Source organism: Aotus nancymaae, unplaced genomic scaffold (assembly GCF_030222135.1).
Source record: "Aotus nancymaae isolate 86718 unplaced genomic scaffold, 86718_ANA_hifiasm-v0.15.2.pri h1tg000010l, whole genome shotgun sequence".
In the NCBI taxonomy this organism is placed as follows: domain Eukaryota; kingdom Metazoa; phylum Chordata; class Mammalia; order Primates; family Aotidae; genus Aotus; species Aotus nancymaae.
The window spans coordinates 55,901,830-55,915,883 of NW_026988421.1; the positions used below are offsets into that span (position 1 = coordinate 55,901,830).

Genomic DNA, 14,054 nt, shown 5'->3' on the forward strand with positions numbered 1-14,054 from the left:
GTGTTGGAAAAGCAAGGATTTTACCTTCACATGGCATGTTGGAAATGAGACTTTTAAGTCTCTAAATCCCTCTGCTATTCCCCCCTATTGATAAGGGCAGTTGAACGTCCGTCTACCTTGGGAAATAAGGATACCCTCCTTCTTAGGCAGAAGTTCCTTTATTTCATGGTTGAGTGACCTCAGCAAGAATGTCTCAATCCTTCAGTCATATGACTCTACATTCACTTCAGTGCCTTTTTTGATTTTTGGCAGTGAAGTTCCTTTCAGACAGAGCATTATGCTCTCACTTGCCAATATCCCCACTGTTATCTCTGGCTTGCTTTAATCATTTCTGCTGCTGCTGTTTAGAATTTGATTTGAGTGTTGTGAGGTTTAAATAGGATCATCCATGTAAAGTGCTTAGTACAGTGACTGGCACATTTTAAGAGCTCAATAAATGGCAGCTACCACAATGGTTTTCACTGAGTGGAGAGTACCCTGTAATCGAAAGGTAAGCCCCCTCGCTCTGGACTACTTCTTCAGATGAGCGTGGTTAGTTGGCAGGACTTGGAGGAGATGAGGCATAGGTCAGATAAATTTTTAAACAGGCACGATAGTCAGGAAGGGCCTTAGATGTGTGATGATGTGCCCCAGAGGATTTCCTGAGCATTCAGATGGACTCGTCAAGACAGAGTTTAGCAAATTTTGGCCCATGTGCCAAATGTGGCCTACTGCCTGTTTCTCTATAACCTGTGAGTTAATAATTTTTTTTTACAGTTTTAAATGTTTGAAAAAATTCTAAAGAAGAAGAATACTTGTGACACATGAAAATTGTATAAAACTCAAATTTCACGTTCCATAAGTAAAGTTTTATTGGTACACAGCTGTGCCTATTTGTTTACGGATTGTCAATGGCTGCCTTCATTCTGTGGGGGTAGAGTGGAGTAATAGTGACAAGAGACTGTATGGTCCACAAAGTTGAACATGTTTACTCTCTGGCCTGTTATAGAAAGGTTTGCTCTGGTGTAAGGTAGAGTGATTTAAGAAAGGGAGATAAGCGAACACTTAAACATATATAACTCAGTTTACAAAGTTTCCAAGAAGAGGCCCTGCTCACTTGGGCCATGAAATTAGATTCTGTCTAGTTTCATTTCAGTTTGGTAAATAATTACTGAATGCTTCCTATATGACAGAAATGTTCTCTGCCTATAGAAACCTCACAGTATTATAAATTCATAGACTTGTAGGAAGGAATGCAGAACCACTGAGGTTTAAGTTCAAATCCTGGCTCCATCATTGATGAGTTGTATGTGCTGCTGGATCTCTTCCGTTTGCCTCTCTAGGTCTACCCTTCTCTCTTCCATGCCCTGTTCTGGGACTGGGGAGGCTGACTCATGGATTTCGCTGATGAGAGCTGTCTTGTTATTCAGGTTTCAGGTGGATTCGGCTGATGGAAGGAAGGGAGTGAACCAAGATAGTTATTCTTCCAGTTCTCTCCTTATCTGTTTGTTGTGGTTGGCTGCATGCCTCTACTAAAGGCCACAGCTCCTCATGGAAGGCCTTTTCCATATAGCTACTCTCTCTGCTGGGTACTGGTACCTACTCCCTCCTCTTTCCCTTGGGCGTAGAGTTGTAATCGGCTCTGCTAGCAATAGTTTCAGGCTGTTGCAATAGCTCTCATTGGTTTTCAATGTCATTCCAGCATTTATAAGCAGTTTGAATGAGCTTCAGTTTCCTCATCTGTAAAATTAGGATACCATGTGAGTTATGATCACAGCACATATAAGCTCCTAGCACAGTGTCTGGGCATGCAATAAGGGCTCAGTAAATGCTATTTACTTTCGTCTTTTCTTGAGAGCTTATAATTTCTCAAGGGGAACAAGTCCAATGGCTGCAGAAAAGTTTAAACCAAATTAGGGCAATGGTTTAGGGATTATTAGGAAAGGACACATTTGGGATATAATTTGGAAGCATTGTAAGCAACACTTGCAGATTCTGGGTGTGTGGGATAAGAGAGAGGGAGGAATTGGGGATAAATGTGAATTTCCTGCATGTGTTATTGTGCGGACAGTAGGGAGAGAAAGTGCAGGGGGAGTTTCCATATTAGAGAAGAAGATGAGTTTGTCAGAACAAGCAGAATTTGAAATGTCTGTCAGATGACCAGGGGACAATGTTAGGTAGGTGGTTGGCTGGGTGGCACTGGAAAAGGGTCTGGGTAGAAGAGGAACATTTGAGAATCATCATTATACTACAAAATGGATAAGAAAGTAGGAGAGACTGCTGTGTGTCATGGGTTTGGTGGAAAGACAAATGCTCTAATGGCAAAAGGGCTAGACTGGAAGTCAAGTGATTTTACTTTTTTTTAATTTTAATTTTTTATAGAGACAAGGTCACATTCTGTCACCCAGCCTGGAGTGCAGTGGCACCATCAGAGCTCACTGCAGCCTCCAACTTTTTGGCTCAAGTGATTCTCCCACCACAGCCTCCCAAGTAGCTGGGACTACAGGTACATGCCACTGCACCCAGCTAACTTTGGTATATTTTGTAGGGAGGGAACCTCATTATGTTGTCCAGGCTGGTCTTGAACTCCTGGCTTCAAGCCATTCTCCCATGTCAACTTCCCAATTTGCTTAAGATTACAGGCATGAACCATTGTGCCCAGCTGGCTTTATTTCTTGACCTGGTTTGCCAGTCACTGGCTGTTTAACCTTGGAGATGTTACTTAGCTGTACTGACCATCTGTTTTCTCCAGCAAATGTAAAATGAGAAGGTTGGACTAGGTGATATCTATGATGCTATAGATCTTGCAAGCTAATTGGGAGGCAAATCATGGAATAACTAGAGATTACTGGTTATATTATCAAGTGCTATCTGGAGGAAAGTCCCCAGAGACCCATGATCTTCCTAATCAACGGCTATTGTTTAGTGAGAAGGCAGCACACAAAAACTATCTAAGACTCAGTCCTGTGGAATAGTGATAACACCAACAACAATGGCCATATTTATTGAGTGCTTACTGTGTACCAGGTACTGTTCATGGGCTTTGCATCTGTTAATATTTAATCTTTGCAATAACCTTATGAAGTAGAGACTATTAGGAACCTCCAGGTTACAAAAAATGAGAGCATAAAAAGGTCAGATATCCCACTCAAAGTCATAAAGGAAGTAAGGATTGAAAACCAAGCCACTTGGTTCCTGAGCCCAAGTATCTAATCACAGACTATTTGCTCATAGGGAAAACTGAGAGCTCTGGGGAAATAAGAGCCAGAGGCATACACATTGGAATTAGTAATATTTTTAGACCAACAATGATTTTAAGAGCGGCATGTTCAGGAAGCAGACTCAGTTATGATTATACTTACCAGTTGTAGGAATCTTAGTTGCTGGCTAGTGTTTTCACTATATTTGCAGGTAGTATAATAGATACTCTTTTAATTGGTACATTTTGGTAACAACTAAAAAAAGTACATATTAACCCATATGTAATATGTACTAACATATATTAACATACGCAGATTCAACCTTTTGTGCACCTTCATGCTTCCTCCTCCTACCCTAAGAGTTACTTTTTCTGAATTGTGCTTGGCTATGTTACCATCATCTACAATGAAGACAGGTGAAAGACTGATGACTCTTATCCTTGTGAGTGTTGTAAGGGTATTACTGACGTCTTGCTTATTTACATTCTGTAATGTCTCTCATATAAGGACTACCCAGATGAAATTCCCTTGTGTTTTTGTTAATATTAATTGTACTTCTTCCACCAACCACTTTAGATTTTTTTTATTAGAGACCCTTTAGTGAAACAAATGACCAAGTTGTTCCTTTCGAAGTGAGCTCTTGAAAACATAAGAGGCAAATCTGTGGCCAGTGGCAGCATCTGTGCAGTTTTTTAAAGCTTTATTCCTGGTCCCATTTTGTGATCCTCTGTTTGCTTTTCTTTCTTTTTCCACCTGCTTTTCTTTTATAGCATCTTGTTGTAGTTTATGGAACCATAACTGAGGCAGAATTTAAATCAATATCTGTGTGTTTGTAACCCCACCTGCATATTCACGAAATGCATATCTGCAGTGCAGTTTGGACTCTCTCTCCAGGCAGCTGGCTTGCCAACACAGGGACTATTAAGGTTCTATAACTACTCGATATACTTGCTGATAACAAGGAGGTCATCAAAAAGAAAGTGATAATTAGGATTATCACAACCATCAATTTACAGTCTCTTTGATGAGTGTTGGTTGCACTTAATGACTCACTGAAGATCACGTCACACTTCCTTTCAGCAGTAATGTGAGCTTAATAAGCATTAGTGTGATGAGGGCAATGAATAAACAATCATCTTTGTAATGATAACAATTTGGTTCAGGCAGGAGGGAAAATATTCCTGACTAGGCTTGCTTGACTGTGACAGGAGGTGGCGAGGCAGAAGCTGGTAGAGGAAAGGAGAGGGCTGGTGGGGTCAAAAAATGTCAAGGAAATGAGCTTAAGAGACTTGGAGTTGGGTGGGGCAGAGTGTGTGTGCAAGATTAAATGAAGTCATAGGGAGCTTGATTTAGAGCAGGAGTGAGAGAAGTAGCACACTGGTATGTGTAAGAGAGCATGGCTCAGATTGCTGGCTCCATTGCTTACTACGTGACCTAGGGTAAGTCATTTGACCTCAGTGTCTCAATTGCCTCCACTGGAAAAGCAGAATCAAAAAGTACCTACCCCATAGAGTTAGTGAGGAATTAAATGGGGATAATTCATGTAAAGTGCTCTGGTCAGTGCTTGGTGCATTTATGGGTGTCCATTAATTGGTAGTGCTTATGCCGTTGCTGCTGGACTGTAGAATAGAGAATGCAAAGGTTCTTATCTCAGGCTTCTAAGAGGATTGTGCAGCATTTTCAAAGTGGAAACGTAATTCTGGGAGCCATCTTATGTCATTTAAGCAACATATAGAGTTATTACTTGTATTATGTATTATATACCACATATTTTGTCTGTCACTTCATTTACACTGTTTTCTTATAATCTCATCTCCCTGTATATTTCTGCACATTGACATATAAGCCTGGACACATAGTATATGCTAAGTGAGGACTCATTGAGTTGAATTGAGGGGTGTACGTATTTTGGAATGATGTAGACATTTGTGAGCTGGAAATTGCAAATGAAACCATTATCATGAAAATATCACTAATAATACTAAGCATAAGATTATATAGGGCTTTAGACTTTTCTCAGCTTTTCCATAAACAGTCCTCATAAACCCAGTGAGGCAGACAACATGCTACCATCGGCCCCATTTTACAGATGAGGAAATGTGTGTGTCAGTGAGGTTCAATCTTGAGCTTACATGCCACAGCCAATAGGCAATGGAGCTGGAGTCAGAATTCAGTCTTTGGACACCTCCAGCAAAGAAATGGTTGTTCATACTGTTTGGAGTCAGGAAACCTGGTATCTGTCATTAACTTCTTAGGAACCTGTGTGGAGTTTCTCTTCACCTATAACGTGAAGGAGTTTACAGACTCAAATTTTCACAGGGTCAGATATATGCGAAATACAGGTAGATGCAGAGATAGGGGAACTGTGAGTAACTGCAGATCCCCACCCTACCTGAAGGGGGCAGCTGCCGGTTAGCTCCAGAGATGCCTGGTGTGCAGGAAATGAAGGCCCCACACCGACAATACTAACAAGTTTTTCAAGAAAATCCCTACATTTGGCATTTTATATAAATTTCCCAATTTTAAGTATTAATAACTAATTCAAATAAAAAGCAAACACGCACATTACAAGGGCCAAATTAAAAAATATGTGGGCCAAATCAGGCCCAAGTTACCAGATTGCAACCTCTATATGAGATGATTTTTAAGGGCTCTTCCAGCTCTAAGAGGTAATGAAAAAGGCCAATAGCTTCCTGCTGAAAGGCAGGAAATTATTTATTTCTACTCCTGGTCAAAACTCATCATCTCTGTTTCCATCAGAGAATATTCCTTGGTACCAGGGGGTGACGCCACCCCAAGCCTCCAAGTTCTCACTTGCACAGAGGAGATGGAATTACCATGCCACACTGCAGTGAGTGACAGATGTAGATGCAGGGGAGAGAAAAGCAGACCTGGGTTTAATTATGTAAATCTATGGCTACACTTTAATAAAGCACTGCAATAAAACTGTCATAACTGCCAAATTTGGGAAATAGGATAAGCGAGGTTTTCATTTCTGGCAGTGTATTTGGGAAGAAAAAAATAAAAAGAAAAATGCAGAAGCGCTGATTCATCTCTGAAACCCTTCAGAAGCATGTCAGAGATTCCTGGGCTTCTTGCCCCTGCCAAATGACATTTGCAGTGGCAACTGGTGCCGAAACCCCAGCAGCCCACACAGAACTCCTTGGGAAAGGAGAAAGCTGAAGTTTCAAGGTTGATGTTTTCTAATGAGATCTCAGAGAGACAAGCTTTCTAGTATTACCTGCCAACTCTTTCTCAAACTAGTCAGCCCTCTTTTTTTCCTTACAACCCTGCTTCTGCTGCTTGTTGCTGGAATGTGACAAAAGGTGACCCAGTCTTGCAGTTTTTGAAAGCTGGCAGTAGTGCTTGAGAATGTGGTGGTGGGTATTTCCTTCCCCATCAGATGGGGTGGGGCTGGAGTGCTGTTCCTCATGTTTTAACTATCCAAATACATGCTTGTTTGTTATGATTTCAGTATTTTTTTAATCCCCATTTTCATATTATAGACCTAGAATTTTCATGGCCAGGGCTCTGTTGGTCATGAGCAGCAGATGCCCACCCTAAAGAGCTAAGCCACAAGGGCCCATAGGAGTGGACTTCCAGAGCAGATGCTTTGTATTTTATGGCTATCCAGTTCTATTACCAGGTTAGAGCTTTTGCCGATAAAGAAAACTGAAAAGGCAACCACTTTCTCATTTCTTCAACAAATAAACAAATGACTTGCATGGAAAAAGAAAGAGAGAGAGAGAGGGAAAGAGAGAGAGAAACTATAGATTAAAACAGTCTTCTGGACCATATGAATCAATGAAATGTTTAGGAACCTTATTTGCATCCTAAATTAAACTATTAAAAATTTATATGCCAATTTGGGAATAATTAGGAAATATTAAAGAATTATTATTGTTATTATTATTTTGAGATAGAGTCTCGCTCTGTTGCCCAGGCTGGAGTGCAGTGGTGTGATCATGGCTCACTGCAGCCTTGACTTCCTGGGCCCAAGCAATCCTCTTCCTTCAGTATCCCAAATGGTTGGGACTACAGGCATGCACCACCACCCCTGGCTAATTTTTGATTTTTTATAGAGACATGGTCTCCCTATGTTGCCCAGGGTGGTCTTGAGTTACTGGGCTCATGGGATCCCCCTGCCTCAGCATCCCAAAGTGCTGGAATTACAGGCGTGAGCTACCGTGCCCAGCCTAGATTTTTTACAGGTGATAATAATATTGTGGCTCTGTTTCAAAAAAGTCTTTGTCTTTTAGAGATACGTGCTAAAATATTTATGCATACAATAACGTTATGTCTGAAATTTAAAAAAAGTAAACCACAGATGGACGAGTACAGCGGTGAGTTAGAGCCAGATTGTACTTGTTGGAAAGAACTGACTGTTAGAATTTCAGGAATTTTATGAGCTGGTGGCAAAGAGTCATTATTAAAAATTAAATTCTATGAACTTACACTTAAAAAATGTTAAGAAGGTAATAAATATTCAAAACTTACCACTTTATAGTTATTTTGCTACAATTACTATGATCTGTGCTCTTGAAATTGGTGCATTGATTATATCTATATGGTGAAAATACTATATAACTGTGCTTCTGCACATCTCTTTCCAATCCTCAGTTGGCAACATCATATTGGTAACTTGAAATCAGCCACAGAAATCCATGCACAATACAAATCAGGGACTTCTCCAGGGAGAGCAGATGGGTATGCATTTACTACCACACTACTGGAGGAGTAGCAGGGGTTCAGATAAAACAAGATGGCTCATGAGTTAATAATTGTCTTGAAGCAGAGTGAAAGGAACGGGGGGGCTCATTACATTATTCCTTCTACTCTTATGTATGTTAAACTTGTCTATACTGAAAAGTTTAAAGAAATGTGCTGCTTCAGGCATACGGCTTGGATAGATAAATGTTGCAGTATTGAGGATTCAGACAGGTAATAAAGACCCTGCGGTGCAAACAAAAAAGCAATGATCCTGAGGGCAGGGGATGTGGATTCCTTGACCAGCTCTGCTCCTGACCAGCTGTGGGAGTTGAGGAGGTCAGTTAGGGTCTCCGTGTCCCATAATTCCCAATACACAGGTTGGCTTTAGTAATAAAGCTTTGTCACATTCACGACAATCAGGTAAGTGCAAGGATGAGTTAAAAGTACAGGTGAGATTGTGGAGACGTAATAAAGAGGGTTGCAAAACAAGAGACTTATTCGTCACAACTTATTTCCCATTTATTCTAGATAAAAAGTCTGAGTCATTAAATATCTCCCTGAAACTTTTTCTCTAGAGTAATTTTATCTTCTTGGCTCATGGTGATGGATTTTTCTGGGGAGAGAATTACTTGAGATTAGGGAAACAAATACCTGGAGCATGGAAGTTAAAAGTACAGGCTGCCAAAAAGTGGAAATAATGCAAATGTCCATCTCCTAATGAATGGATACATGCAATGTGGTATTGTCCATATAATGGAATATTATTTGACCATGAAAGTGAATGAAGTACTGATGCATGCTGCAACATGAATGAACCTTGAAAACCTCATGCTGAGTGAAATAAGTCAAGTCACAAAAGGCTGCATTATATGATTTTGTTTATAAGAAATGTTCAGAATAGGCAAATCTATAAAGACAGAAAGTAGATTAGCAGTTCCCAGTCCCTAAGGAATGGGGAATTGGGAGATGACAGCTAAGGGATAAGGTATTTATTTTTGGGGTGATGAAAATATCCTAAAATTGATTGTGGTGATGGTTGCAAAACTCTATGAATATACTAAGACCAAGGCTGGGCACAGTGGCTCACGCCTGTAATCCCAGCACTTTGGGAGGCTGAGGCGGGTGGATCACTTGAGGTCAGGAGTTCGAGACCAGCCTGGCCAACATGGTGAAACCCCGTCTCTGTTAAAAATAACAAAAAGTTAGCTGTGCATGTATGCCAGGAACTGAGAGGAGGAAATATTTTGCTGATGTTTCATTTTTTACTATTTAATTATGGCCTGGGAAAGCAAAAATGTCACAAAAGAGCTTCAGGTAATACCAATGTAGTGAATTGTAAAGTGACCTCCAAAAGATACGTCCATGTCCTAACCCCTGAAACCTGTGAATGTGACCTTATTTGTAAAAATGGTCTTTGCATTTGTAATTAAGAATCTTGAGGTGAGATTATGTTGAACGATACCAATGGGACTTTAAGTTGAATGACAGATGTCCTTAGAAAAGTAGAAGGAGATTGGGTACATAGAAAAGAAAGCCATGTAAAGATGGTGGCACAGATTGGAGTTACACAGCCCAAGCCAAGAAATGCCTGCAGCCACCAGCAGTGGAGGAGGGAAGGAAGGGTTCTCCTCTAGGGCCTTCAGAGAGAGTGCAGCCTGCTGATACCTTGATTTAGGACCTCTGGCCTCCACACTGTGAGGTTTGAATTTGTATTTTTTTTTAAAGCAATCAATTTTATTGAATATATTCAAGGTTTACAACAATGTGATGTGATGGGACACATAAAGATAGTAAAATAGTTACTCAATAGCACAAAAACAAATAGCAGCCCTGAATTCCACCTTAACCCCACAGAAGTAGGGCTCTTTGGAGACACTCTTTCCACTGCCTTGAGGATCAATTCAGAGAGAACTCACACACCGTTTTCTGTTTTCTATTGATTGCCAGTCTAATCAATAGGCAGTCACCTGTCATAACAAAGAAGATTGATGGAGATTGGGATGGATAACTGGTGTAAACGTTGAGGGGAGGGTTTGGTTGAACCAAGTAATTTAGACTCTCTTCCTCCCTTACTCACATTAGGTTTCCGTGTCTTAGGGAAAGCATTGCTTTTATTGGCCATTAAGAGGGAGAGGTTGTATGATCAAATTGCAGATGTAATTGTTAAGCTAACTTAAACTGTCAGAAGCTCAAAGAAGGCTCTCCTGTTGACTGGAGCTCAGTTCACTCAATAAGCAGAGTGTGCTTCTGTGATCTTGTCCAGATAACTAACATGGCCTGTATGGAGGAGGTTAGCCCTCACTTAGGTTTTTTAAAACCTTTTGGAGGAGAGGCTGAGCATAAGCCTATGTCTTTTTCTTTTGATTCATGGTTCATAGGGAAACTATTATTGCAGAGTTTTCTGGTCTTGTACAACCATTGTTCATTAAGTGGCTTCTGAGATCTGGACACCAAGGGGTTAGATGAGCTGTCAGGAATTTCATGCTAGCAGAAAATAAAAAGCTCTTATTGTTTTCTTTATTTTTTTATGGCTAAATTCCATTACACGTTGGTAACAACTCTCAGGGCAGAGCATCTCAAGCTTTTATTGTGCTCCCTTAGTTGTTAGCCAACTGATCATTGGTGCTAAGCCTTCTTGTTGCTAGCAAGTTAGTGTTTGTCATTCCTGGGAGAGGTTCTATTATTTTCAAATTGAGCTTTCTGAGTGCTGCTTTTTTACTTTTCTTTTTCAATTTTTTTTAACCCACAACAATACTTATCACCTTTTTCTTCTACAGATCACATTCAATTTATAGTATTGTGACAGAGGAAATATTGCTTCATCTCTTTGCCTATTAAGTAGAACATCTCAGCTTATAGCACTTCACATCTGTATTTTCATCATACTTGATTCCATTATAATGTGTGACATTCCTAGAGGGACTTACGGTGGGCTCTGGCCCCACTTTGAAACCAGTGCTGCCTGTCTGGTTGGCCCTCCCTGGACTCATTCATATGACTGTGTGCAAGTGGGATCTCTGTGGTTAAGTACTTCTTTTTAAAAATACAGGAGGGTTCTTTGAGCTTAGGCCTTGTACAAAAGCTGAAATAGTTGAGAATGACTGTATAAAATGAACTTACATTAAAATTTATAATTAGGAGAGCTAGAATCTAAATGGGAGCTAAGATTCCTTGTCCCTTATGATCTACATAAAGTGTGGTTCAAAGCCACATTCCAAGTGGTCTGGAAAAGTCTATCCCCTCCTCGAGAGTTCTCTAATTCCTAGATGCTTTTATTATTTCAGGCACTTTTGTCTCTGGTGTTCTGTCCCTACAGGATTCCTATTCTCTTTTTTGGGTTTGATGCTTGTCTTTTTTTCTCCAACCCAGATGTCTCTCTCTCTCTCTCTCTCTCTCTCAGTCTCTCTCTCTCATACACACACACACACACACACACACACACACCCATCACCTGCACAATCTATTCACTCACATCTTTGCATGTGGCAGCTTTTACTGAAGGGTTGGGGAGACAGGAAAGGGTTTTGTTGAGATCTATGACAACAGGCTCAGATTGTGTATTAGACCTTATCAGCCCTTAAAAGCCCTCTAGCATTTTGTCATGTTATTTATTTAGCCATTTTTCTTTTCTTTTCCTCCCATTCTTTCTGCAGGACATAGCCAATGTCTTGAGACATGTTTTGGTTGTTGAGATTGGGGGTGGGAGTCCTGGTGTCTAGCAGGGTGAGGCCAGGGATGCTGCTAAACATCCTAGAATGCGCAGGACGGTCTCTGCAACGAAACACCATCAGGACAATATGTCAACGGTGGTGACGTTTTTCTTCTATCTTGCTTCCTTACCTTCCTTTTCCTCTCTCTTTATGAATTCCTGTTTTTTTCTAACGCAGAACAGTTTATTGATCATACTTGTTGCTTTATCTCTTTGGGTCACCTCACCACTATTGTTGCAGAGGCCGTCCTGAGCATTCTAGGATGTTTAGCAGCATCCCTGGCCTCACCCCGCTAGACACCAGTCCTCCAACCCCCAGTCTCAACCACCAAAAAATGTCTTAAGTCAATGGCATTCATCCTGGGGAGGGAGTGGGGAGGAAAAGCCATTCCAAGCAACAGTTCCTGCTCTCAGGATCGCAGCGTTCACCTTTGTGCATTGTTCTACATAAAAGCACTGCCTGTTCCTGAAAGGAAATCTAGGACCAGATGTTAGGGTCCTTTTTTTTTTTAACCTTCCTGCTTAAGTAATACTTACTGAAGAACACTGTATGCCAGGAACTGAGCTAAGCATTTTATATACATTATATCACCTAACCACATGCAGTTATCAAAAGTTATTTTAAACATCTACATATACATGCATATATTCTAAACTATATGCATTATACATGCATGCATGTACATTTACATGTACACACACATACACACATATGTAAATCAAATGTTCTCAAATCCTCTGGTCTTGTGATAGAATGGTTTAAGTGACTTATAAATAAACCCCATCCCAAGTACCATGCAGGTTGTACCATTTCCTTGTCAGTCCCCAAGGCTGCCTGCCTGTCCATGGTTATCTGCTCCAATCTGTGCTCCTACATCCTGTACTCATCGACCTGTCTGCTTTGCTGCAGCCTGGACTCTGCCCCTTCCCACTTTTGCCTTTAATTTCTGAAAGCACAATCAACACAAATTTATTGTGACTCTTAGGCCTTTTTTTGAGCATTTGTGGACAACGGAAAAGAAACACAGCCCAGGACAGGGAACAACTTAAAGTCCTTTTCCTTGTTTGTCACTTCTCTAAAAATTCACTCTTCTTTGTTGAAGATGTTAAATTAACTTAAAGTTGAATATGAAACATCACTGATTTTAAAATGTCTCTTGTGCATTCCGTTGGGAATTTCTCACTGGTAGCTATGGGGAAAAATAACCCCTGTAGTTTCTCAGTTGGAACAGACTCCTGTGACAAAAGGAAGATTAATAAGAGAAAGATAAAGTTTATTAACATGTAATTTCATATGTACATGGGAGACACCCAGAGAATGAGTAGTTCTCAGAGAAATGGCTTTGATTCCAGTTAATTTCACATCTTCAACAAAGAAGAGTAAATTTTTAGAGAAGTGAAAAGACAAAGGAATAGGACTTTGAATCTCTAGGGACAGCATCTTGGGGGAAGTCAGGTTAAGGTTAGTTAGTAAAGCTCATTAATACGGATTCCTCTGGTGTCATCTCCAGATGATGTGTCCAAAGTAGCCTTCAATGGTTAACCTTTGTTCTCCCTGGTAGAGGAGGGGTGCAGAGGATACCTTTTGGGATTGTAAATCTTTGTCCTGCTTTTACGCAACTGGAAGGCAGAGAACTTTTCTGTTTCTGCTTCTTCTAAATTGCTGTCAGCTCAACAATCCTTCATATTTTTGGGTGGCATATTATGGTCTCCCACACTGCAGGGGGTTCTGCCATGTTATTGGCCCCCTTTTTTCATCTTCCTCCTTTTTCCCACCTGCCAGCTTCAATCTGTAAGTCACGCAACATCCCGAGCATTTTTTGTGGTCCGTGACTCCTGCTGGTACACACTGAGCACACTGAATGGGTTTCTTAATCCTATCAGAGCCTGTATTCTAATTGTAGACCATAATGGCTGTTCTGCCTTTGACAGCCTGATAGCAGACTTTAGAATACAGTGTTTTCATTCCCCATGCTTCTGTTGCTTTAGCGGTTTCTTCTTAGTGGCTTTTTCTTCTACTGCAGGAATCCAGCATGCAAACACTGGAACTGGAGGAGGTGGAGCTGGGAAGTGCATGCCTGCAAGGTGTTTCTTGATGATATAGTTTAGCCACCACTGCAGGACCACATGCCAGAGCTTAAAGGAATCTTTAAACCCTTTTGGTTTTGGTGAAAAGAGAGCCACATTAAAAAGATCTTGCTTCAACAAACAATTATTCTGTTATTTTTTTTCTATCACGGTATCAGGCACTCTGGGAGATACGGTGGAATATTTGCTCTTTAAACATTCATGCTCATTTTCAACAATCTTGGAAGATAGATCAAATCATAATACCATAACTTTACAGAATGAAGAAGAAACAGCAGAAAATAAAATGTCCTGCAGTCTTCACCATTTCAATACCTTCTTCCTCCACACTCTCAAATCGCTTTGCTTGTTCCTCCATGAGCCGCATA

The 14,054-nt window shown here is 40.6% G+C and overlaps 1 long non-coding RNA gene across 1 annotated transcript in view; it reads left to right on the forward strand.

The window, feature by feature from the left end:
* Positions 1 to 408: 408 nt before the first annotated feature.
* LOC105712637 (uncharacterized) overlaps positions 409 to 14,054 on the forward strand; it is an 86,261-nt gene continuing 72,615 nt past the window's right edge. The window contains exon 1 of the long non-coding RNA XR_001106382.2: positions 409 to 490. This is a non-coding gene — a long non-coding RNA (uncharacterized LOC105712637). The remainder of the gene's footprint in view (positions 491 to 14,054) is intronic.